A 27,677-nucleotide genomic window follows, 5' to 3' on the forward strand; every position below is an offset into this window, starting at 1 on the left:
CACCCTCCTCTGTGTCTGGTGTATCGTCATCAGTATCAGCCTGCATGATCTGGGCCAGAGTACGCTTTTGTGGCCAAATGGCAGGGGTCCGAGATGCTGGTATGAGAACTGAATCTCTGTTCATCAGGTCATCCAAGGATTGTCTTAAGTATTGCATCTCTTTCTCAGTATGTGATAATTTATTAGAAATATTTGAGATCATCCCTTTAATGGAATCTAACCGCGTGGGTTCTGACTCTCTAGCTTGAGAATGTGTACTATTCTGGGAACACGGTAGCAATTCTCCCGGGGAGGACAGACACTCTGCTGTGCAGGAAACACAGTCCGTGGACATGGTAAAGTGAAGGACACACACACCCACCCACACACAGAAAGGTGAAAACACACACAGAGCCCGCAGGGAGACACAGAAGATGGAGCCAGCCACACCGTGCCCTTACAGCTAAAGTAAAACTCAGCTGGGTCGCCAAGCTAAGCTCCTTAATAGGGCTTAGTATTCTACAACGCCCCCCCCCCCTTACTAAGACCTCCTGGTACTGCTGAGGAGACGTGGAGTCTTTGTGGAGGAGCTGCGCTTCCTGGTGATTCCTGTCAGTGTAAGCTGCAGAGGGAAAATGGCGCTGGTGAGATGCTGGATCTGCTCATAGTGAAGCCCCGCCCTCATAATGGTGTGCGGCTTCCCAGTTTTTTGTTATAATGGCTGAGGTGTTTTTCATGCTTACCGTGGGTTAGAACCCCGGTAAGCTGTGCCAGTGTAGGTAAATTAAACAGCTCAGCTCGACCCTCACAGCGGAACACATCCAAAAAGCATGCTGTACTTAGCCTTGGCGACGCAGCCTGCATGTCAGCGCTGTGCTCCACCCTGATGCTGCCATTACAGCCGGCGACCCACCAACCGGGATGCCGGCCATCTACTCACCACTCTTCTTACTTCTGGCTCTGTTAGGGGTGGCGGCGTGCTGCTGTACTGTAAGCTCGCCATGGAGGGGCTTACGAATAGGTCCCTCAGGAGCTATGTCCTGTCAGCAGGGTACGGGACCATTAACCCTATAGGAGGTTGGGCCGTTCCCCCCCTAAGTCCCACGAAGCAGGCAGGCTGGTGCCAACCTGTCCTGCCTGAAAAAAACAAACAGGAAAATAAATGCAGAAAACTCTTCAGGAGCTTCCCTAAGCGTGACCGCCTCCTCCGGGCACATTTTCTAAACTGAGTCTGGTAGGAGGGGCATAGAGGGAGGCGTGAGCCCACACTAATAATTTCTTAAAGTGCCAAGGCTCCTAGTGGACCCATCTATACCCCATGATACTAATGTGGACCCCAGTATGACTGGCGTAGACTGCTATAATGCATGCAGCTTCTATTGATAATAAAGCAACTGACATTTGCTTTTTACTTGAATATGAGATTTGACTATTCCTAAATTTGAACAAGTAGCCACTTGTGATCCCTGTAATCATCAGCCCAATCTGCATCTACAGACAGTGTCCTTGCAGTTCAAGTTTATCTACTGCTGAGTACATACAGTATCCTTGAAATTCAAGTTATCTTCTGCTGAGTATATAAGGTACAAGTTATGAGTATGTTTAAGATACTGCTTCACTGCTTAATTGAATTCCAGTCTCTTTGAGAAGATTGAGTCATACCCTTACAAAGATGAGACATAGTGACTGAAATATCAGGCCTTGTAGTAGTTCCCACATATACAAATGCCCCTATCACTGAGATGAAAACTTCTATCTTCTTCATGCTGTATACGGATTCCTAGGTAGTATGTCACCTCTCCAAGGTTTTTAGTATCAAAGAGTCTAGAACTTTCCTTAGTTTTGTGATCTCCTCTTCTTCATGGGCAATAATCAAATCACATATAAGACCAGATACATCTATTTCCCTTTTTCAAACTTTGAGTATAGGCATGGATCAGCTTTACTTCTTGTATTTGGTATACATTTAATTTGCAGGCTGTCGGGATCCCGGCGGTCAGGATACCGACGCCGGAATCCCGACAGCCAGAATATTGGCGCTACAAGACAGTGTCGGACTGGGGCATGAAGGGCCCACCGGGGGAATGCTGTTGTAGGGGGCCCATGCTTAAGGGTGTTGCCAGGTTCCAGTGGGAGTGTGGCCAGCTACCACAGAAGTTTGGCTAATTATTACAGAGTACATGTTCTGTGCCCCTTAGTAAATGTATAATAAACCATATTCTTGTGAAGTATAATGATGTAACATATGTATAATGCATAATTGAAGTGCACTAGGATAGAGTTTGGAACCTGATCCCTAGAGGAGGAGGGCCCACAGGCAGTGGAGCCCACCGGTGGTTTCCCCTGTTCCCCTGTGGGCCAGTCCGGCCCTGCTACAGGACTATTCCCACTCATGGATGTCCACGACACCCGTAGAGTGGGAATAAAACCTGTGGTGAGTGCAGGTTTGAACTCGCCCTACTGCTGGCATACTGGTGGCCGGGATGCCGCTGTCGGTATATTGACAGCCGGCATTCCGCCGGTGAAGCATACTGAATCCGTGTACTCTTGTTCCAATAAAAATTTGCCAGTTTTGCAGTTCCATGCTGATATATATATTTCTTCTTCTCTATCACCATTAAGAAAGCAGTTTTGATGCCATAATGTCTAACTTTCATATTTCTTAAAGCAGCTACTGTATGTCAGTCAATGTTCAGAAAGTACTCTGTTTATTTTACTTGTGTGCCCACTACCCGCTACTTTAAGATGGGGGAGGTGGCGGCAGGGGGAGTGTGTGTAAGCACGCTCCCATAGTGGACAGTGGGGAGACGGAAGCTGCGCTATGTCACATTGCGGCAATGCCACCATATGCAGTCTCCCGCAGCAAAGATAAGAGAGGATGATCTGCTTTGAATCGTACAGTATTACTGTTTTCAATTTCCTGCTAAAACACGCCAAGAAGTAGCGGCTTCTGCAAGTTGGCGCTTAGTAAATTTACCCCTTGAATTGCAACCACCCGGGCACCTTTTTTTTCCCCACGAAACCCATATGTAATCACCTGCTTTAAGAAAGTATTAGCATATTTTCTGTAGCTGTGTATTAACAACATACTGTAAGAAACTAAATACCTTTAAGCCAGTTTAAGGCAGGTTTAATCAGCAATTTGTTCTGTGAGTTTCTACATTTTTGTCTTTTATAAGCAGCTTTTCTGCACACTGCAGAAGGGAGGGACCCAGATGAATGTACACGGAAACAAGTCAGTTCAACTTTTGTCTCATAGTTGCACCTGTGTTTGCCTTGGGCTTGATTAATATCAAATGTTAGGAGCAGAAAATTGACATACTGTACAGAGTCATAATATGGATGCAAGTAAGTGAAAAAACAAAACTTATAAATGGAATCTATTATGTACAAATGTTCAGGTTTCAGCATAGGCCGTTATAACAAGCTGTTTTTCTGTGATTTCTGTAGAGCCTACAGATACTGTAGAAGATGGTCTCTAACTGCTTGTTCTGCACCCACAACTTATTTTTGGGTGGCATTAGGTGGCCTTAAATTAAACCCAAAGTTTCACTTACTGGCACTTTGTGGATGTGATGATTCATTGCATCTGATTTGTCTGATGGTCCATGAGCAGAAAACTCATATTTCTGTCTGGTGATTCATTGGGGGATATTCAATTATTTGAAAAGTCTGTTAGGTGTGTCTGTCTTTTCCTATCTAATAGACAGGAAAAAACAGACACCCAACCGACTTTTCAAACATTTGAATTCCCCCCATTGTTTGGATTGTCAAAGCCCTATCCCTATGATTTCTTTGTCAATGCATTGATAAGTATTTTATTTCAGGTCATCCAAATAAAAGATGACTTGTTATTGGGGCCTGTGATGTTAATCCCGTGCTTTTGGGGGCTATGTACTGAGCATTGGCGAGAGATAAAGTAGACAGATAAAATACCAGCCAATCAGCTACTAACTGCCATGTTACAGGCAGTGTTTGAAAAATGAGTTAGGAACTGATTGGCTGGTACTTTATCTCCGTCCACTTTATCTCTCTCCAAGTACAAGGACCCCTTAATACTTAGTGCCTTGTACATTATAGAGTTTTTAAGAAGAAAAAAACAAATTCTCCCTGTTTGCTTGTATTTTCTACATACTCAGTGGCCATTTTATTAGGTACTTTATTTTGGTACGGGGTAGGACCCTCTTCTTTGGGCCAAAGAACAGCCTGATTTCTTTGTGGCATATATTCAACAGTGTGCTGTAAACATGCCTTAGAGATTTCTTTCCTGTTTACATGATAACATCACACAGATTTCTTGGCTGCACATTCATGCTGCAAATCTCCTGTTCCACCGCATCACAAAGTGATCTATTGGATTGAGAGCTGTTGCCTGTGGAAGCCATTGTAGATCACTGAATTCCTTGTCATGTTCATGGAACCAGCTTCATATGTTGTGTGCTTTGTGACATGGGACAATGGGCCTAATTCATGTTTGTACGCACATGCAATAGAAGGGTGTGATTTTCTAGTCTGTGGAACTGATGTTATTAAGCGAGTCTGCCACCCAGAAATTTAGAGACGCCCACTAGAGGTATCACAAATTATTTTGCAACTGTGTACACATTAGTAGCCTATATGCACAAATGAGGAACATAGAGGCTACGGATACGCCTATGTCTGCGCAGACTGGACACGGCAGTAGAGATGCAGGCCCAACGCATACCTCCCAACATGAGGGAGGGAGGAGGGACAGAATGCTCTGCTTCTGGATTTTCTCTTAATTCATGTTTCCTGGCACCTGTGGTGAACAGGCTAATGGATAAGAAAGGTGTTTCAGCACAGGTGATGGCAATCATAAAGTAAGAGGGAAGTCCAGGAGCAGAGCATTCTGTCCCTCCTGGAGAGGGTCATGTTCGGAGGTATGCCAATGTTTTTGCACGTAAAAGCTTACAGGTGGCAGATATACAATCCGTAAACGGCAGTAACATGCTTACATGCCTGTGTTTTTCTAACCACTTCTAAGTCACTTCCTGCCAATCACTTTTCCATTGAGTCCTCATTGCAAATGGGATTGCAGCAGCACCATGGCACATGCACACTGCAATCGCAGCACATGCGCAGTCTGCCAATAATCGTTCCACTGCACTGCGTGAACATCTCTCATTGCTTATAAACATGATTTAGGCCCAATATACTGATGCAAGAGGCCATTAGTAGTTGGGTAGACAGGCCATGAAGGGACACAACAAACGAGGCTGTGGCATTTAAACAATGTTTAACTGGTACTGTATGGCCTAATTTCTTTCAAGAGAACATACCCCGCACCATTATACAACCATCAGTCTAAAGAATTCAGGGGGGGTGTTATGGGAGTGCCGTGGGCGTGTCAATGCAAGCTGCTACATTCACAGATGCAGAGCCACAAGCATAGGAGGCCATGGTAGAACTGAGACACTCCACCTGCCATAGTGCTGGTGCAAGTTTCCATGATGCGACAGATGGTGGAATATAAGGACGCACCAATTGATATTACAGCGGGGGCATGCTGTGAGGTAAATGGCTTAGGAGTCACTGGCTACTACCAGAGACAGATTTACACACAATATATGAGCCCAAGAGTGCATGTGGTCATTATACACAGGTGCAGCTGTACTCCTGGAAATTAGGTGAGTTTTGTGCAGAGATGTGTGAAAAAGGTAGGCGCCATAGACTTTTTACTCCACAGTTTTGACTATAAAAATTATTAGAATAATACAAAGAAGATATTTCTAACATATTCTTTGTATTTTTCAAATGCTTTATATGGTCAAAATTCTGCATCTTGTATGCATTAAGTGGGTGTCAAATGATTGGATCATTAGATATTTATATTACAAACAGGTGTACCTAATAGAGTGTACTCTACTATGTAGTTAGTAGGGAAAATAATAACATAATAGGACCTAATGGCATTTAGTTCAGTTTTGGATGTAATTAGCCTCTAAATTCTTGCACATTCAAATGTGTCGTAGAGAAAACAAACGTGACTTTCTTTAATCTAAATCAAACATGCAACTTTGTGAAGTTACTGTACTTTGTTTGTAATCATTGTTGGACTGTATATTAAAGCATAGAAGGATATTAAAGATGTCCGTTGCAAGTCTTATATTCCCTTCCATAAGGTTTTGTTATATCTTAAGGGAATGTATGGTTTTTGAATTGCTACTGCTGTTTCAGCAGATCATAGGACCTAGGATTTGTCCACAAGAGTCTTCTTCTTTTTATAACATATGAATAAAGATTGAGCCCATTTCATCCCCATAACCCATTTTAAATCCAGTTTAGTATAGTGTTTGTGTACTTTCTATTACACATATGGTGTGTTTACTGTGATAGAGGAGTACATGTCAATTCTTTAACTAAAGGGCCCTACTCACTGGCCGACCCGCCGCCGAGCTGCCCGACGGCGGATACGGCCAACGAGCGGCCCGGCGGCGGGGGGGGGGCAGTGACGGGGGGAGTGAAGTTTCTTCACTCCCCCCGTCACGCGGCTGCATTGAAGTGCAGGCAAATATGGACGAGATCTTCCATATTGGCCTGCATGCACAGCCGACGGGAGACCAGCGATGAACGAGCGCGGGGCCGCGCATCGTTCATCGCAGGAGTCTCCACACTGAAAGATATGAACGAGTTCTCGTTCATTTATGAACGAGATCGTTCATATCTTTCAAAAAATCGGCCAGTGTGTAGGGCCCTTAAGACTCCTGTCTGTCAATATGCCCAGTTCACTGATTAAGATGAATTGACTGGAACATAACTACCTTGTGAAAGAAAATTGGAGGTCTTGTCAACTTGACATGGCGTAATCCCATCTTTGAGAATCATTTCAAGTACATTATCTGTGGCCCCAGATTGCTGAAAGGACAGATTACAACGAATGCATGCTACTTACTGTACAGCTTTATTCTAGAATATTGCTTATTTAAAAGCAGTGCATGTTTGTAGAACCTCTCCCACAGGATAATACAGGAGCAGCATTTCTTACAGATGATCATTTCTCATCAATGGCAAGCATCAATTTAGCCTCATGTGGTAGACATTTGACTTACATATGTCTCATTGTACAAATGTCATCCTTTATGAAATGTAACCAGTTGTAGCAGGAGCTGGTAACAGGCATGCAGTATTCATCTATGGTGGCTAAAATGGGTATGGTACTTAAAGTCGACATTCAGAATATTCACATGGGTGTCGTCAGTCGGCCTTTGGACAATGCAGTTTTCCATACACATATCAACTAACCCTAACTGCAGCTTAACTAAACCATAACCACAGCCTAACCCTAACTGCAGCTTAACACTAGCCCTAACTGCAATTTAACCCTAACCACAGTTAAAATCTAACCACAGCCTAACCTTGGGGGTGATTCAGACCTGATCGCACGCAGGCGTTTTTTTGCAGTGCTGTGATCAGGTAATCGCCGCCTACAGGGGGAGGGGGTAATCGCTGTGCAGGGCTGCGATCGCTTGTGCAGAGAGCTGCACAAACAAAAGTTTGTGCAATCTCTGCACAGCTCAGGACTTACTCAGCCGCTGCGATGATCCGGCCAGGAGCTGACGTCAGGAATCCTCTCTCCAAACGGCTGGGTACGCCTGCGTTTTTCCGGATACTCCCTAGAAACGGTCAGTTGACACCCACAACGGGCCTCTTCCTGTCAATCTTCTTGCGAACGCAGGTGCGAAAGCTTTCTTCGTTAAATCCGTCGCTGTCCATCGATTCCCGTCTCCGAAGCGCATGCGCATTGCGGCGCATAAGCATGTGCAGTTCAGGCCCGATCGCAACTCTGCAAAAAAAGCTAGTGTGCGATTGGGTCTGAATGACCCCCTTTAACCCTAGCCACAACCTAACCCTAACTGCATATTAACCCTAACCCGAACCATAGTTTAACACTAACCACAGCCTAACCCTAAACCTAGATACAGCCTATCCCTAACCGTAACTGCAGCTTAACCCTAACCACAGCCTAACCCTAGCCACAGCCTAACCCTACCGCCTAACCCTACCTGCGATTTAACCTTAACCGCAGCTTAACCCTAAACCAAACACTAACCATAACCCTAAAATCAGCTGTCAGCATTCTGTCAGTATCAACATTGTGAATGTCGACTTGTTGAATGTTGACATTCAGACCATGTGGAGATTCTAGTGTCATCAGGAATGTATACCGGCTATAGTATTGGGGACTAAATTATTTCACCAGATTATGAAATATTAAGTTAAATTATACATTTTAGTGCTGCAAGATGCAAACCAACTCAATGGCACACGCAAAAGTCCATCTTTCATACCTAGAAATGTGGGGAGGTATAGTGAGGGCATGATATGGAGCTAGTTGGACCAAGCATAGGGCTGGTGCAAGTGCGCCCTGAAGATGATGATGACAAGCACTATTGAACCATGCGGACAGACGACAAGCAACAATATACATTTTTCTCTGCATGCAAAGCAGCAGCATCTATGGCCGATTTGTAATCAACTCTTGATCATTATTATTATTATTACTACTACCAGTTATTTATGTAGCGCACACATTCCAGCGCTTTACAGAGAATATTTGGCCATTCACATCAGTCCCTGCCCCAGTGGAGCTTACAGTCTATATTCCCTACCACATGTACACGCACACACACTAGGGTTCGTTTTGATTAGAGATGTGCAGCGGGCATTTTTCGTGTTTTGTGTTTTAGTTTTGGATTCGGTTCCGCGGTTGTGTTTTGGATTCGGACGCATTTTGGCAAAACCACGCTTTTGGATTTTTGTTGGATCTGGAGGGGTTTTGGATTCGGGTGTTTTTTTTAAAACCCCCTCAAAAACAGCTTAAATCATAGAATTTGGGGGTAATTTTGATCCTATAGTATTATTAACCTCAATAACCATATTTTCCACTCATTTCCAGTCTATTCTGAACACCTCACACCTCACAATATTATTTTTAGTCCTAAAATTTGCACCGAGGTCGCTGGATGGCTAAGCTAAGCGACCCAAGTGGGCGGCACAAACACCTGGCCCATCTAGGAGTGGCACTGCAGTGTCAGACAGGATGGCACTTCAAAAAAATTGTCCCCAAACAGCACATGATGCAAAGAAAAATTAAAGAAAAAAGAGGTGCAAGATGGAATTGTCCTTGGGCCCTCCCACCCACCCTTATGTTGTATAAACAGGACATGCACACTTTAACAAACCCATTATTTCAGCGACAGGGTCTGCCACACATCTGTGACTGAAATGACTGGTTGGTTTGGGCCCCCACCAAAAAAGAAGCAATCAATCTCTCCTTGCACAAACTGGCTCTACAGAGGCAAGATGTCCACTTCCTCCTCATCGTCCGATTCCTCACCCCTTTCACTGTGTACATACCCCTCCTCACAGATTATTAATTCGTCCCCACTGGAATCCACCATTTCAGGTCCCTGTGTACTTTCTGGAGGCAATTGCTGGTAAATGTCTCCACGGAGGAATTTATAATTCATTTTGATGAACATCATCTTCTCCACATTTTCTGGAAGTAACCTCCTACGCCGATCGCTGACAAAGTGACCGGCTGCACTAAACACTGTTTCGGGGTACACACTGGAGGGGGGGCAACTTAGGTAAAATAAAGCCAGTTTGTGCAAGGGCCTCCAAATTGCCTCTTTTTTCTGCCAGTATACGTACGGACCGTCTGACATGCCTACAGTGATGCTGTCACTCATATAATCCTCCACCATTATTTCAATGGTACAGTACAGGGTTAGGTGCGCCAGATGGACAATAATCTATTTGTGTAGGAGAAATGATGTGGTGATAATGATACTCAGACTAGATGTTATAGCTAATACGAATATTTCTTTATTTATACCAAAAAGATGTGGGGGTGGGGGGGGTTTGAGCGGGATTTAGGTATTGATGGGAGAGGGGAGTGAACACGAATAGATACACTTAACGTGTATAGGGGATTATCTGTGGGTACCGGATAAAATAAATTGTTTTTGTTGCTGTAACTTTAGTGGGGGGCACTCAGATCGGTGGCGTCCCACCTCTGTAGTGCCTTGAGTCTCGTTATGCTGTCCAGAGCCTAATACAGGTGTTTGTGTTAAGTCAAAAAACTGTAAAATTGGTAGAAGCAAAAAATGGTGGGGGTCCCCCCGGAGGGTCGGTGCGGCAAGGGATCCCGGTGGTCGCTAATTTGTCAGGTAAATAGGGCTCCGGACATACCGTCCTCCCCTAGGCTCTGACAGTACGTGGTGTCGTTCTCCTGAGCGCACCGCGACTGTCTGTGCCTGTCGGGGAAGTGGTCACCGTCTTGGAGAGGGAGAAAGACAGCTGCTTCTAGCCCTGATAATCCCCTATACACGTTAAGTGTATCTATTCGTGTTCACTCCCCTCTCCCATCAATACCTAAATCCCGCTCAAACCCCCCCCACCCCCACATCTTTTTGGTATAAATAAAGAAATATTCGTATTAGCTATAACATCTAGTCTGAGTATCATTATCACCACATCATTTCTCCTACACAAATAGATTATTGTCCATCTGGCGCACCTAACCCTGTACTGTACTATATTCCTATAGAAGTTTGAGGCACTTCGAAAAACAGGTAGCAGCCTTAGGACAATCTAAATACGCAAATACATGAGCACTGGAGTACCTTCTTTTCTAAAATTATTTCAATGGTGACAGAATCATATACAGTGACAGTAGACGACATATCAGTAATCATTGGCAGGTCCTTCAGTCCGGACCAGATTTCAGCACTTGCTCCTGACTGCCTTGCATCATCGTCCGTGGGTGGTTTTGGAAATTTTATCCTTTTCCTGGCAGCTCCAGTGGCGTTAGAAAATGAATGAGGAGCTGTTGGTGGGTCACGTTCCTCTTGACTTGACAATTGTCTCACCAGCAGGTCTTTGAACATCTACAGACTTGTGTCTGCCGGAAAGAGAGATACAACGTAGGCTTTAAACCTAGGATCGAGCACGGTGGCCAAAATGTAGTGCTCTGATTTCAACAGATTGACCACCCGTGAATCCTGGTTAAGCGAATGAAGGGCTCCATCCACAAGTCCCACATGCCTAGCGGAATCGCTCCGTTTTAGCTCCTCCTTCAATCTTTCCAGCTACTTCTACAAAAGCCTGATGAGGGGAATCACCTGACTTAGGCTGGCAGTGTCTGAACTGACTTCACGTGTGGCAAGTTCAAAGGGTTGGAGAACCTTGCACAACATGAAAATCATTCTCCGCAATTTTTCGGGCCACCGACAGCATCTCCTGCACGCCCCTGTCGTTTTAAAAAAAATTCTGCACCACCAAATTAATTGTATGTGCAAAACATGGGACATGCTGGAATTTGCCCACATGTAATGCACGCACAATATTGGTGGCGTTGTCCGATATCACAAATCCCCAGGAGAGTCCAATTGGGGTAAGCCAATCTGCGATGATGTTCCTCAGTTTCCGTAAGAGGTTGTCAGCTGTGTGCCTCTTATGGAAAGCGGTGACACAAAGCATAGCCTGCCCAGGAACGAGTTGGCATTTGCGAGATGCTGCTACTGGTGCTGCCGCTGTTGTTGCTGCGGGAGGCAATACATCTACCCTGTGGGCTGTCACAGTCATATAGTCCTTAGTCTGCCCTGCTCCACTTGTCCACATGTCCGTGGTTAAGTAGACAGTGGGTACAACTGCATTTTTTAGGACACTGAGGACACTTTTTCTGACGTCTGTGTACATTCTCGGTATCGCCTGCCTAGAGAAGTGGAACCTAGATGGTATTTGGTACCGGGGACACACTACCTCAAGAAATTCTCTAAGTCCCTGTGAACTAACGGTGGATACCGGACGCACGTCTAACACCAACATAGTTGTCAAGGCCTGAGTTATCCACTTTGCAACAGGATGACTGCTGTGATATTTCATCTTCCTCGCAAAGGACTGTTGGACAGTCAATTGCTTACTGGAAGTAGTACAAGTGGTCTTCCGACTTCCCCTCTGGGATGACGATTGACTCCCAGCAGCAACAACAGCAGCGCCAGCAGCAACAGCAGCAGTGGGCGTTCCACTCAAGGATCCATCGGAGGAATCCCAGTTAGGAGAGGACTCGTCAGACTTGCCAGTGACATGGCCTGCAGGACTATTGGCATTCCTGTCTAAGGAGGAAATTGACATTGAGGGAGTTGGTGGGGTGGTTTGCAGGAGCTTGGGTACAAGAGGAAGAAGGGATTTAGTTGTCAGTGGACTGCTTCCGCTGTTACCCAAAGTTTTTGAACTTGTCACTGACTTCTGATGAATGCGCTCCAGGTGACGTATAAGGGAGGATGTTCCTAGGTGGTTAACGTCCTTACCCCTACTTATTACAGCTTGACAAAGGCAACACATGGCTTGACACCTGTTGTCTGCATTTCTTTTGAAATAATTCCACACCGAAGAGGTGTTTTTTTTTTGTATTTTGACCAGGCATGTCAATAGCCTTATTCATCCCATGGACAACAGGTGTCTCCCCGGGTGCCTGACTTAAACAAACCAACTCACCATCAGAATCCTCCTTGCCAATTTCCTCCTCAGCGCCAGCAACTCCCATATCCTCATACTGGTGTACTTCAACAGTGACATCTTCAATTTGAATATGAGGAACTGGACTGTGGGTGCTCCTTCCAGCACTTGCAGGGGGCGTGCAAATGTTGGAAGGAGCCACCTCTTCCCGTCCAGTGTTGGGAAGGTCAGGCATCGCAACTGACACAATTGGACTCTCCTTGGGGATTTGTGATTTAGAAGAGCGCACAGTTCTTTGCTGTGTTTTTTCCAGCTTAACTCTTTTCATTTTCCTAGCGGGAGGATGAGTGCTTCCATAGTCATGTGCAGCTGAACCACTAATCATGAGGATTAGCCTTAGCCATTCCTTGCCACTCCGTGTCATAAATGGCATATTGAAAAATATGTTTAGGTGTTACAAATGTGCGCAATTAAAAAAGTCATGCAGCAGAAACACACGTAAAATTGAGTGTTCATCCAACACTCAGAAAAACTGAATAATATTCTAAAGGATTTTTTACGTGCTCAATCCTGCGCTATTCTGCTTAACCATGTACAAACAGATACCAGGAATGTGCATAGGAGAAAACAAACAATCATGCAAAAAGGTGTATACATGCAAAGCACCACATCCAAATATAATAGAAATTACTGAACTTTTGTAAATGAATGATGAATTGATTGCAGGGGGAGTCAGCACAGACTGTGCTGACTCCCCCTGCAATGGGTAATACCCCTGTGAGGGAAGCACGATTGTTTTGATTTCAGAGATTCTTGGATGGTACCAACTTCTACATGCATTAGGAAGCTACTCACAGAAGTCTGTGATCAATTCATCATTCATTTACAAAAGCTCAGTAATTTCTATTATATTTGGATGTGGTGCTTTGCATGTATACACCTTTTTGCATGATTGTTTGTTTTCTCCTATGCACATTCCTGGTATCTGTTTGTACATGGTTAAGCAGAATAGCGCAGGATTGAGCACGTAAAAAATCCTTTAGAATATAAATGGCATATTGGCAAGTTTACGCTTCTCCTCAGACAATGTTAATTTTGATTTTTGGTAGTGATGAGCGGGTTCGGTTTCTCGGAAACCGAACCCCCCCGAACTTCACGCTTTTTACACGGGTCCGAGGCAGACTCGGATCTTCCCGCCTTGCTCGGCTAACCCGAGCGCGCCCGAACGTCATCATCCCGCTGTCGGATTCTCGCGAGGCTCGTATTCTATCGCGAGACTCGGATTCTATATAAGGAGCCGCGCGTCGCCGCCATTTTCACACGTGCATTGAGATTGATAGGGAGAGGACGTGGCTGGCGTCCTCTCCGTTTAGAATAGAAATAGATAGTGAGAGTGAGACACTTGATTTACTGGAGCTTAGGAGTACTAAGAGAGTGCAGAGTTTACTAGTGACTGACCAGTGACCACCAGTGCAGTTTTATTATTATTTAATATAATCCGTTCTCTGCCTGAAAAAAAACGATACACAGTGACACAGTATACCATATCTGTGCTCAGCCTCAGTGTGCTGCATCATCTATGTATATCTGACTGTGCTGAGTGCTCACTGCTCACACAGCTTAATTGTGGGGGAGACTGGGGAGCAGTTATAGCAGGAGTACATATATTTAACAGTGCACACTTTTGCTGCCAGAGTGCCACTGCCAGTGTGACTGACCAGTGACCAGTGACCACCAGTATATTGTGATTGTCTGCCTGAAAAAGTTAAACACTCGCCGTGTGGTGTTTTTATTCTATAAACGCATTCTGCTGACAATGTCCAGCAGGTCCGTCATTATATAATATATACCTGTCCTGCAGTAGTGATATATATATATTTTTTATATCATTATCATCCAGTCTATACTAGCAGCAGACGCAGTACGGTAGTCCACGGCTGTAGCTACCTCTGTGTCGGCAGTCGCTCGTCCATAATTGTATACCTACCTGTGGTGGTTTTTTTTTTTTTCTATCTTCTTCATACTAGTAGTTAACTTTAGGAGTCTGCAGTGCTGACAGTGTCCAGCAGGTCCGTCATTATATAATATATACCTGTCCGGCTGCAGTAGTGATATATATATATTTTTTATATCATTATCATCCAGTCTATATTAGCAGCAGACACAGTACGGTAGTCCACGGCTGTAGCTACCTCTGTGTCGGCAGTCGCTCGTCCATCCATAATTGTATACCACCTACCTGTTGTGTTTTTTTTTCTATCTTCTTGATACTAGTAGCTTACTTTAGGAGTCTGCAGTGCTGACAGTGTCCAGCAGGTCCGTCATTATATAATATATACCTGTCCGGCTGCAGTAGTGATATATATATATTTTTTATATCATTATCATCCAGTCTATATTAGCAGCAGACGCAGTACGGTAGTCCACGGCTATAGCTACCTCTGTGTCGGCAGTCGATCGTCCATCCACTAGTCATGGCCGAGACGATGAAATGCCATCAAAGTCGTCTGCCAAGGCCGATGCCCAATGTCATAGTACAGAGCATGTAAAATCCAAAACACCAAATATCAGTAAAAAAAGGACTCAAAAATCTAAAATAAAATTGTCGGAGGAGAAGCGTAAACTTGCCAATATGCCATTTACCACACGGAGTGGCAAGGAACGGCTGAGGCCCTGGCCTATGTTCATGGCTAGTGGTTCAGCTTCACATGAGGATGGAAGCACTCAGCCTCTCGCTAGAAAAATGAAAAGACTCAAGCTGGCAAAAGCACAGCAAAGAACGGTGCGTTTTTCGAAATCACAAATCCACAAGGAGAGTCCAATTGTGTCGTTTGCGATGCCTGACCTTCCCAACACTGGACGTGAAGAGCATGCGCCTTCCACCATTTGCACGCCCCCTGCAAGTGCTGGAAGGAGCACCCGCAGTCCAGTTCCTGATAGTCAGATTGAAGATGTCAGTGTTGAAGTATACCAGGATGAGGAGGATATGGGTGTTGCTGGCGCTGGGGAGGAAATTGACCAGGAGGATTCTGATGGTGAGGTGGTTTGTTTAAGTCAGGCACCCGGGGAGACACCTGTTGTCCGTGGAAGGAATAGGGCCATTGACATGCCTGGTGAAAATACCAAAAAATTCAGCTCTTCGGTGTGGAAGTATTTCACCAGAAATGCGGACAACATTTGTCAAGCCGTGTGTTGCCTTTGTCAAGCTGTAATAAGTAGGAATAAGGACGTTAACCACCTCGGAACATCCTCCCTTATACGTCACCTGCAGCGCATTCATCATAAGTCAGTGACAAGTTCAAAAACTTTGGGCGACAGCGGAAGCAGTCCACTGACCAGTAAATCCCTTCCTCTTGTAACCAAGCTCACGCAAACCACCCCACCAACTCCCTCAGTGTCAATTTCCTCCTTCCCCAGGAATGCCAATAGTCCTGCAGGCCATGTCACTGGCAATTCTGACAAGTCCTCTCCTGCCTGGGATTTCTCCGATGCATCCTTGCGTGTAACGCCTACTGCTGCTGGCGCTGCTGTTGTTGCTGCTGGGAGTCGATGGTCATCCCAGAGGGGAAGTCGTACTGGTAAGACCACTTTTACTACTTCCACCAAGCAATTGACTGTCCAACAGTCCTTTGCGAGGAAGATGAAATATCACAGCAGTCATCCTGCTGCAAAGCGGATAACTGAGGCCTTGGCATCCTGGGCGGTGAGAAACGTGGTTCCGGTATCCATCATTACTGCAGAGCCAACTAGAGACTTGTTGGAGGTACTGTGTCCCCGGTACCAAATACCATCTAGGTTCCATTTCTCTAGGCAGGCGATACCGAAAATGTACACAGACCTCAGAAAAAGACTCACCAGTGTCCTAAAAAATGCAGTTGTACCCAATGTCCACTTAACCACGGACATGTGGACAAGTGGACAAGTGGAGCAGGGCAGGCTCAGGACTATATGACCGTGACAGCCCACTGGGTAGATGTATGGACTCCCGCCGCAAGAACAGCAGCGGCGGCACCAGTAGCAGCATCTCGCAAACGCCAACTCTTTCCTAGGCAGGCTACGCTTTGTATCACCGCTTTCCAGAATACGCACACAGCTAAAAACCTCTTACGGCAACTGAGGAAGATCATCGCAGAATGGCTTACCCCAATTGGACTCTCCTGTGGATTTGTGGCATCGGACAACGCCAGCAATATTGTGTGTGCATTAAATATGGGCAAATTCCAGCACGTCCCATGTTTTGCACATACCTTGAATTTGGTGGTGCAGAATTATTTAAAAAACGAGAGGGGCGTGCAAGAGATGCTGTCGGAGGCCAGAAGAATTGCGGGACACTTTCGGCGTACAGGCACCACGTACAGAAGACTGGAGCACCACCAAAAACACCTGAACCTGCCCTGCCATCATCTGAAGCAAGAAGTGGTAACGAGGTGGAATTCAACCCTCTATATGCTTCAGAGGTTGGAGGAGCAGCAAAAGGCCATTCAAGCCTATACAACTGAGCACGATATAGGAGGTGGAATGCACCTGTCTCAAGCGTAGTGGAGAATGATTTCAACGTTGTGCAAGGTTCTGCAACCTTTTGTACTTGCCACACGTGAAGTCAGTTCAGACACTGCCAGCCTGAGTCAGGTCATTCCCCTCATCAGGCTTTTGCAGAAGAAGCTGGAGACATTGAAGGAGGAGCTAACACAGAGCGATTCCGCTAGGCATGTGGGACTTGTGGATGGAGCCCTTAATTCGCTTAACAAGGATTCACGGGTGGTCAATCTGTTGAAATCAGAGCACTACATTTTGTCCACCGTGCTCGATCCTAGATTTAAAACCTACCTTGGATCTCTCTTTCCGGCAGACACAAGTCTGCTGGGGTTCAAAGAACTGCTGGTGACAAAATTGTCAAGTCAAGCGGAACGCGACCTGTCAACATCTCCACCTTCACATTCTCCCGCAACTGGGGGTGCGAGGAAAAGGCTCAGAATTCCGAGCCCACCCGCTGGCGGTGATGCAGGGCAGTCTGGAGCGACTGCTGATGCTGGCATCTGGTCCGGACTGAAGGACCTGACAACGATTACGGACATGTCGTCTACTGTCACTGCATATGATTCTCTCCCCATTGAAAGAATGGTGGAGGATTATATGAGTGACCGCATCCAAGTAGGCATGTCAGACAGTCCGTACTTATACTGGCAGGAAAAAGAGGCAATTTGGAGGCCCTTGCACAAACTGGCTTTATTCTACCTAAGTTGCCCTCCCACAAGTGTGTACTCCGAAAGAGTGTTTAGTGCCGCCGCTCACCTTGTCAGCAATCGGCGTACGAGGTTACATCCAGAAAATGTGGAGAAGATGATGTTCATTAAAATGAATGATAATCAATTCCTCCGTGGAGACATTGACCAGCAGCAATTGCCTCCACAAAGTACACAGGGAGCTGAGATGGTGGATTCCAGTGGGGACGAATTGATAATCTGTGAGGAGGGGGATGTACACGGTGATATATCGGAGGATGATGATGAGGTGGACATCTTGCCTCTGTAGAGCCAGTTTGTGCAAGGAGAGATTAATTGCTTCTTTTTTGGTGGGGGTCCAAACCAACCCGTCATTTCAGTCACAGTCGTGTGGCAGACCCTGTCACTGAAATGATGGGTTGGTTAAAGTGTGCATGTCCTGTTTATACAACATAAGGGTGGGTGGGAGGGCCCAAGGACAATTCCATCTTGCACCTCTTTTTTCTTTCATTTTTCTTTGCGTCATGTGCTGTTTGGGGAGTAGTTTTTGGAAGGGCCATCCTGCGTGACACTGCAGTGCCACTCCTAGATGGGCCAGGTGTTTGTGTCGGCCACTTGGGTCGCTTATCTTAGTCACACAGCTACCTCATTGCGCCTCTTTTTTTCTTTGCGTCATGTGCTGTTTGGGGGGTGTTTTTTGGAAGGGCCATCCTGCGTGACACTGCAGTGCCACTCCTAGATGGGCCAGGTGTTTGTGTCGGCCACTAGGGTCGCTTATCTTAGTCACACAGCTACCTTATTGCGCCTCTTTTTTTTCTTCTTTGCGTCATGTGCTGTTTGGGGAGTAGTTTTTTGAAGGGCCATCCTGCGTGACACTGCAGTGCCACTCCTAGATGGGCCAGGTGTTTGTGTCGGCCACTTAGGTCGCTGAGCTTAGTCATCCAGCGACCTCGGTGCAAATTTTAGGACTAAAAATAATATTGTGAGGTGTGAGGTGTTCAGAATAGACTGAAAATGAGTGGAAATTATGGTTATTGAGGTTAATAATACTTTGGGATCAAAATGACCCCCAAATTCTATGATTTAAGCTGTTTTTTAGGGTTTTTTGAAAAAAACACCCGAATCCAAAACACACCCGAATCCGACAAAAAAAATTCGGTGAGGTTTTGCCAAAACGCGTTCGAACCCAAAACACGGCCGCGGATCCGAACCCAAAACCAAAACACAAAACCCGAAAAATTTCCGGTGCTCATCACTAATTTTTGGGTCATTTTGCTGAACTTTTGCTTTTTGGATTTTACATGCTCTCTACTATGACATTGGGCATCGGCCTTGGCAGATGATGTTGATGGCATTTCATCGTCTCTGCCATGACTAGTGGCAGCAGCTTCAGCACTAGGTGGAAGTGGATCTTGATCTTTCCCTATTTTACCCTCCAAATTTTTGTTCTCCATTTTTTAATGTGTGGAATTAGACGGCAGTAATGTCTGGAATTAGATACCACTAGATAGATACCAGCTACCACTGTGACTGGAATGATGATGACCTATGCACAGTGACAGGACACTACCACAGCACCCTACAGCAGCAAGATGCAGCACAAGACACTGTACTAGTATTAGTAATGTAGTATTACTGAGCACCACAAGACACTGAGCACTGATGATACTGAGCACTGATGATACTGAGCACTGATGATACTGAGCACTGATTATACTGAACACTGATTATATTGAGCACTGATGATACTGAGCACTGATACTGAGCACTGATGATACTGAGCAATGATACTGAGCACTGATGATACTGAGCACTGATACTGAGGACTAATGATACTGAACACTGATGATACTAAGGAGAACTGACACTGAGCAGCATGATGCAGCACAAGACACTTGTACTAGTATTACTGAGCAGCACAAAAGCACTCTGGAATTGTCACCCCCCCCCCCCCCCCCCCCCCCAGATACCACTGTGACTGGAATGATGATGAACGATACACAGTCACAGGACACTACTACCACAGCACCCTACAGTAGCAAGATGCAGCACAAGACACTGTACTAGTAACTATTACTGAGCAGCACAAAAGCACTCTGGAATTGTCACCTCCCAGATACCACTGTTACTGGAATGATGATGAACGATACACAGTCACAGGACACTACTACCACAGCAGCAAGATGCAGCACAAGAGAGACACTGTACTAGTATTACTGAGCAGCAATAAGCACTGATACTGAGCACTGATACTGAGATTTGACACTGAGAGAACGTAGCCACGTCCTCTCTGTACCCTCTACAATGCACGAGTGAAAATGGCGGCGAAGCGCGGCTCTTTTTATGGAATCCGAGTCTCGCGAGAATCCGACAGCGGGATGATGACGTTTTGCCTCGTTCGTGTTTTCTGAGTCAGGCGGGAACAACCGAGCCTGCCTCGAGACCTGTGTAAAACACGTGGAGTTCGGGGGGGTTCGGTTCTCAGGGAACTGAACCCGCTCATGTCTAATTTTGATGGGAGCCAATTAACCTACCAGTATATTTTGGGATTATGGGAGGAAGCGAGAGTACCCAGAGGAAACCAAGCAGACACGAGGAGAATTTACAAACTCCACGCAGGGCCATGGTGGGAAATGAACCCATGACCTTACTGCTCTGAGGCAGTAATGCTAACCATTACACTATCCGTGCTGTCCATAATGTGATGTGACACTGAAAGGCATATATTAATGGTCATTCCCACTCCACTATAACTTTTACATTTAGAATCACACTGCGCTTGCCTTGCCCTAGAGTACAGCTTAAGATATGATAGGATAAACGCAGTTAAACATACAAAATGATTAAGCTGAACAGCAAATTCAGCTGAACAGCAAATTCCTACATACTGTACAGTCTGAAAAGCCTTGAGTCCTTTAGGAGAAAAGCGCTATATTAATACAATTGACAAATCTTCTTGTAACTACTATTTGATTTGGACTTTGTCATATCCAAACCAACCAAAGTTATTTGATTTGGAAGCTACTGTTCATTCAAGCCTCTCCCATTACTTTTCTTTCAGCAGCATTTCTAAGTCCTGTACACTTATTCTTCCGGTAGTCTTGGCAGTAATAATACAATGAGGAACCAGGAGCTAAATTCATTTAATGAAACTGTAATTGTGTACAGCAAAGAGGGAAAATGGATTATTTTAGTAACGTAGTATTTCCCAGAGTCCTTCAGTCCCATTAGTCAATGGAGCAGTGTTATGCCTGTCCCTGGAGGGTTGCCCTTGCAGCAATACTGCTCTTTCATAGAAAAATGATGCTATATTTAAAAAGATGGCTATGTGAATGAACACTGTTAAGTACAGATGGTAAACATAATTTTACTATAAAATGAAGATTCTCTAAAAGCTTAAAGCACCTAACAGATGATGTCAGCCCTCTTCCATTCAATTACAACCACTTATATCCATTACACACAGAGCCAAGAACACGGGTTATTGTGGGGACAAGGATTATTCCCTGGTCCGACCAATGACGGTTGTAGTATGATTGGTATCAATGACCTGGGTCATGCCTAAAAGGATGCCGATTGGATGGCTCAGGAGCGCTTGGAGATGCATCCTTTGTGAGTGGCGAGCGGTGCATGCACAGATCTCAGGAAATCTAGTGCCTACATCATGTTTCCAGAACAGTCCAAAATTCATATGAGGAGCCAAAGTAACTGACAGTGAGTCCCAGCCGGCGATGTTTGGCAGCATTTGGGGTGGCAGTTGGCGTGGCTCTCCTATTTGAATTTTGTACTGCGCTGCAGCCCCACCTCTGGAGCCGCCACCGGTGCAGAGTGCGGGCACCCTTAGACTCAGAGGCAGTACACCCTTTTGGTTCAAAAACTGTGCAGGAAATTGGAAAACTGAATACTCCTCTTTTGTCAAAGCCATCTTCAGTTACCTGCAACAAAAAAGTGTTGTAACTTTTGAACCATAACTGCTATTTCAAGTCTGTTTGCAGCAAGAAACTTTTCAGCAAATTCTGATGTTGTTTGACATGTTACAGGACCCCCTTTCCATTTGAAAAAACTGACTTAGATTCAAGATGGACAATTTCAAGATGGCGCCCATGTTTGCTACATACCCTAAAAGAGAGCCCACCTCACCCATACCATACTGGAGTATTCAGTTTTCATATTTCCTGCAGTTTTTGAAACAAACGGGTGTACTGCGACTTTTTAATCACCCTGTAGATACTCCCATGGATAGAGGGTATGAGTAAAGTTCCTTATCAAAGCGCTGTTGAAAGTCATACGTATGCGAGTATTGTAACTCGACCAGATATTACACATGCTGTAAACCTAGGAAGCCAATCTGTCATAAATTCTGGGAGAGAACACTGCACTGCAGTTATGAGAAACCTGAAACACGCAAAGGGTTTAGCTTCCTTGAAGTTAGAATTTTCCAAGTCAGGGAATTCTGAACTGAAGTCTTTAAGTGATGCCGACTGTGGAGAAGATGAAGATGACTGTTATTCTAAAATGGGTATGCAGTTTGTACTGGAAATATAGCCGTCAGCTAGCTAAGCAGAAAGCAGCCCACAGTAGCCCTAACGGGTTCAGTATGATTTACCGATGGGCACAATACCGATGGTCTTAATCCCGACAGTCAAAATACTGACAATGTCAAAATACCGACATTCATTATGCTAACATGTTCAAAATGCCGACATAGTAAGAACACCAACATTTGAAATGCCGACATTTCAAAATAACGAAATTAGTTTTTTTGTTTTTTGTGTCAATGTCGACATAGGTCTACATGGACACCATGTACGTATACCGTGTCCCCTTGCATGACTCGGCACACTATTATGGGGGTCATTCCGAGTTGATCGTAGCTGTGCTAAATTTAGCACAGCTACGATCATCTTCCCTGACATGCTGGGGGACGCCCAGCACAGGGCTAGCCCGCCCCGCATGTCAGTGCACCCCCCTTCCCCCCCGCACAAATACAAAAGCATCGCACATCGGCGATGCTTTTGTATTACTGGAATAACTCCCAGCCAGTGCAGCTCCTGCGGCTGGCCGGGAGTTGTTCGTCGTTGCCGCTGGCCGCAGCCACACCTTCGTTGGCCGGACCGCTCCCCCTAAACGGCGGCTTAACAACGCCGTCCAGCCCCCTCCTGCACAGCGACCGCCTCAGAGGCGATCGCTAGGCAATGACGACTGCCATGAGCCGGCGCACTGCAGCGCCACTGCATGCGCAGTTCCGACGCGATCGCTGCGCTGCGACAAACTGCAGCGAGCGATCTGGTCATAATGACCCCCTATATTTACCCTCCAGGTCCACTGGGATAGTAAAGCATGAACAAGTCTGTTTTGGGGCAAAAATTCCTTACAAACATATGCCGACATTTCAAATGTCGGTATTTTGACTATGTCTGTATTTTGAAAATGTCGGTATAATGAATGTCGGGCCGTGTCAGTATTTTGACTGTCGGTCAATGACTGTCGGGATTATGACCGTCGGTATTGTGTCAGTTGGTAAATCAACTGCTACCCGCCCGAACTACTACTGAGGATATGGGACTAGCAGTAACTGCCAAGGAGGCCTTACACTTGTGAGGTAAATCTTCTGAAACAGGATGAAACTATCAGCAAAGTGTGACAGCAGAGTTGCAATAGATTTGTCCTACAGCACAAAGCATCATGGACAGTCTAAGCACATAGCTATCCGACATCACCTCATCTGAGAGAGGATAACATCAATGATATGATTACAAATGGGCTGACATCACAACTACTGAGTGTGTTCCTGAAAGGATGTGGACTGTAACGTACTTAATATGTTGACATGTTTTTTTTTTTTATGCATTACCCCACTTTTCTGGTTACAGGTGGACTTTGCCAAGATGTAAAGGTACTAAGGACCAGCGGGAGACCAGTGCTGCAGACCCACGCTGATTCAGGGGAGAGATGAGTGAACGGCTCCACAGTAAGGACTGCAGATCAGTCCAGTACACAGCCCAAGGTGACAGGAGCCAGCAGCCAGAGTTACAGGTTCAGTACAGAGTACACACACACAGCCTCAAAGTGACAGAGATTCTGCTATTGCTGCAGTATCACAAGAAGCACAGGGGGTGATTCCGACTTGATTGTAGCTGTGCTAAATTAAGCACAGCTACGATCAGTAACACAGACATGCGGGGGGATGCCCAGCACAGGGCTAGCCCGCCCCGCATGTCAGTCCCTGCCCCGTCGCAGAAGTGCAAAAGCATTGCACAGCGGCGATGCATTTGCACTTCAGGAGTCGCTGTACGGGTCGCAGCGGCTGCGTGTGACGTCACGCAGCCGCTGTGGCCCCCCCCGCACGGTCCCGCCACACCTGAGTTGGCCGGACCGCACCCACAAAAAACTAGAGATGAGCGCCGGAAATTTTTCGGGTTTTGTGTTTTGGTTTTGGGTTCGGTTCCGCGGCCGTGTTTTGGGTTCGACCGCGTTTTGGCAAAACCTCACCGAATTTTTTTTGTCGGATTCGGGTGTGTTTTGGATTCGGGTGTTTTTTTAAAAAAACCCTAAAAAACAGCTTAAATCATAGAATTTGGGGGTAATTTTGATCCCAAAGTATTATTAACCTCAAAAAACATAATTTACACTCATTTTCAGCCTATTCTGAACACATCACACCTCACAATATTATTTTTAGTCCTAAAATTTGCACCGAGGTCGCTGTGTGAGTAAGATAAGCGACCCTAGTGGCCGACACAAACACCGGGCCCATCTAGGAGTGGCACTGCAGTGTCACGCAGGATGGCCCTTCCAAAAAACCCTCCCCAAACAGCACATGACGCAAAGAAAAAAGAGGCGCAATGAGGTAGCTGACTGTGTGAGTAAGATTAGCGACCCTAGTGGCCGACACAAACACCGGGCACATCTAGGAGTGGCACTGCAGTGTCACGCAGGATGTCCCTTCCAAAAAACCCTCCCCAAACAGCACATGACGCAAAGAAAAAAAGAGGCGCAATGAGGTAGCTGTGTGAGTAAGATTAGCGACCCTAGTGGCCGACACAAACACCGGGCCCATCTAGGAGTGGCACTGCAGTGTCACGCAGGATGTCCCTTCCAAAAAACCCTCCCCAATCAGCACATGATGCAAAGAAAAAGAAAAGAAAAAAGAGGTGCAAGATGGAATTATCCTTGGGCCCTCCCACCCACCCTTATGTTGTATAAACAAAACAGGACATGCACACTTTAACCAACCCATCATTTCAGTGACAGGGTCTGCCACACGACTGTGACTGATATGACGGGTTGGTTTGGACCCCCCCCAAAAAAGAAGCAATTAATCTCTCCTTGCACAAACTGGCTCTACAGAGGCAAGATGTCCACCTCATCTTCACCCTCCGATATATCACCGTGTACATCCCCCTCCTCACAGATTATCAATTCGTCCCCACTGGAATCCACCATCTCAGCTCCCTGTGTACTTTGTGGAGGCAATTGCTGCTGGTCAATGTCTCCGCGGAGGAATTGATTATAATTCATTTTAATGAACATCATCTTCTCCACATTTTCTGGATGTAACCTCGTACGCCGATTGCTGACAAGGTGAGCGGCGGCACTAAACACTCTTTCGGAGTACACACTTGTGGGAGGGCAACTTAGGTAGAATAAAGCCAGTTTGTGCAAGGGCCTCCAAATTGCCTCTTTTTCCTGCCAGTATAAGTACGGACTGTGTGACGTGCCTACTTGGATGCGGTCACTCATATAATCCTCCACCATTCTATCAATGTTGAGAGAATCATATGCAGTGACAGTAGACGACATGTCCGTAATCGTTGTCAGGTCCTTCAGTCCGGACCAGATGTCAGCATCAGCAGTCGCTCCAGACTGCCCTGCATCACCGCCAGCGGGTGGGCTCGGAATTCTGAGCCTTTTCCTCGCACCCCCAGTTGCGGGAGAATGTGAAGGAGGAGATGTTGACAGGTCGCGTTCCGCTTGACTTGACAATTTTGTCACCAGCAGGTCTTTCAACCCCAGCAGACCTGTGTCTGCCGGAAAGAGAGATCCAAGGTAGGCTTTAAATCTAGGATCGAGCACGGTGGCCAAAATGTAGTGCTCTGATTTCAACAGATTGACCACCCGTGAATCCTTGTTAAGCGAATTAAGGGCTGCATCCACAAGTCCCACATGCCTAGCGGAATCGCTCCGTGTTAGCTCCTTCTTCAATGCCTCCAGCTTCTTCTGCAAAAGCCTGATGAGGGGAATGACCTGACTCAGGCTGGCAGTGTCTGAACTGACTTCACGTGTGGCAAGTTCAAAGGGCATCAGAACCTTGCACAACGTTGAAATCATTCTCCACTGCACTTGAGACAGGTGCATTCCATCTCCTATATCGTGCTCAATTGTATAGGCTTGAATGGCCTTTTGCTGCTCCTCCAACCTCTGAAGCATATAGAGGGTTGAATTCCACCTCGTTACCACTTCTTGCTTCAGATGATGGCAGGGCAGGTTCAGTAGTTTTTGGTGGTGCTCCAGTCTTCTGTACGTGGTGCCTGTACGCCGAAAGTGTCCCGCAATTTTTCTGGCCACCGACAGCATCTCTTGCACGCCCCTGTCGTTTTTTTAAAAATTCTGCACCACCAAATTCAAGGTATGTGCAAAACATGGGACGTGCTGGAATTTGCCCATATTTAATGCACACACAATATTGCTGGCGTTGTCCGATGCCACAAATCCACAGGAGAGTCCAATTGGGGTAAGCCATTCCGCGATGATCTTCCTCAGTTGCCGTAAGAGGTTTTCAGCTGTGTGCGTATTCTGGAAAGCGGTGATACAAAGCGTAGCCTGCCTAGGAAAGAGTTGGCGTTTGCGAGATGCTGCTACTGGTGCCGCCGCTGCTGTTCTTGCGGCGGGAGTCCATACATCTACCCAGTGGGCTGTCACAGTCATATAGTCCTGACCCTGCCCTGCTCCACTTGTCCACATGTCCGTGGTTAAGTGGACATTGGGTACAACTGCATTTTTTAGGACACTGGTGAGTCTTTTTCTGACGTCCGTGTACATTCTCGGTATCGCCTGCCTAGAGAAGTGGAACCTAGATGGTATTTGGTAACGGGGGCACACTGCCTCAATAAATTGTCTAGTTCCCTGTGAACTAACGGCGGATACCGGACGCACGTCTAACACCAACATAGTTGTCAAGGACTCAGTTATCCGCTTTGCAGTAGGATGACTGCTGTGATATTTCATCTTCCTCGCAAAGGACTGTTGAACAGTCAATTGCTTACTGGAAGTAGTACAAGTGGGCTTACGACTTCCCCTCTGGGATGACCATCGACTCCCAGCGGCAACAACAGCAGCGCCAGCAGCAGTAGGCGTTACACGCAAGGATGCATCGGAGGAATCCCAGGCAGGAGAGGACTCGTCAGACTTGCCAGTGACATGGCCTGCAGGACTATTGGCATTCCTGGGGAAGGAGGAAATTGACACTGAGGGAGTTGGTGGGGTGGTTTGCGTGAGCTTGGTTACAAGAGGAAGGGATTTACTGGTCAGTGGACTGCTTCCGCTGTCACCCAAAGTTTTTGAACTTGTCACTGACTTATTATGAATGCGCTGCAGGTGACGTATAAGGGAGGATGTTCCGAGGTGGTTAACGTCCTTACCCCTACTTATTACAGCTTGACAAAGGGAACACACGGCTTGACACCTGTTGTCCGCATTTCTGGTGAAATACCTCCACACCGAAGAGCTGATTTTTTTGGTATTTTCACCTGGCATGTCAACGGCCATATTCCTCCCACGGACAACAGGTGTCTCCCCGGGTGCCTGACTTAAACAAACCACCTCACCATCAGAATCCTCCTGGTCAATTTCCTCCCCAGCGCCAGCAACACCCATATCCTCCTCATCCTGGTGTACTTCAACACTGACATCTTCAATCTGACTATCAGGAACTGGACTGCGGGTGCTCCTTCCAGCACTTGCAGGGGGCATGCAAATAGTGGAAGGCGCATG

Source organism: Pseudophryne corroboree, chromosome 4 (genome assembly GCF_028390025.1).
Source record: "Pseudophryne corroboree isolate aPseCor3 chromosome 4, aPseCor3.hap2, whole genome shotgun sequence".
Taxonomy (NCBI): domain Eukaryota; kingdom Metazoa; phylum Chordata; class Amphibia; order Anura; family Myobatrachidae; genus Pseudophryne; species Pseudophryne corroboree.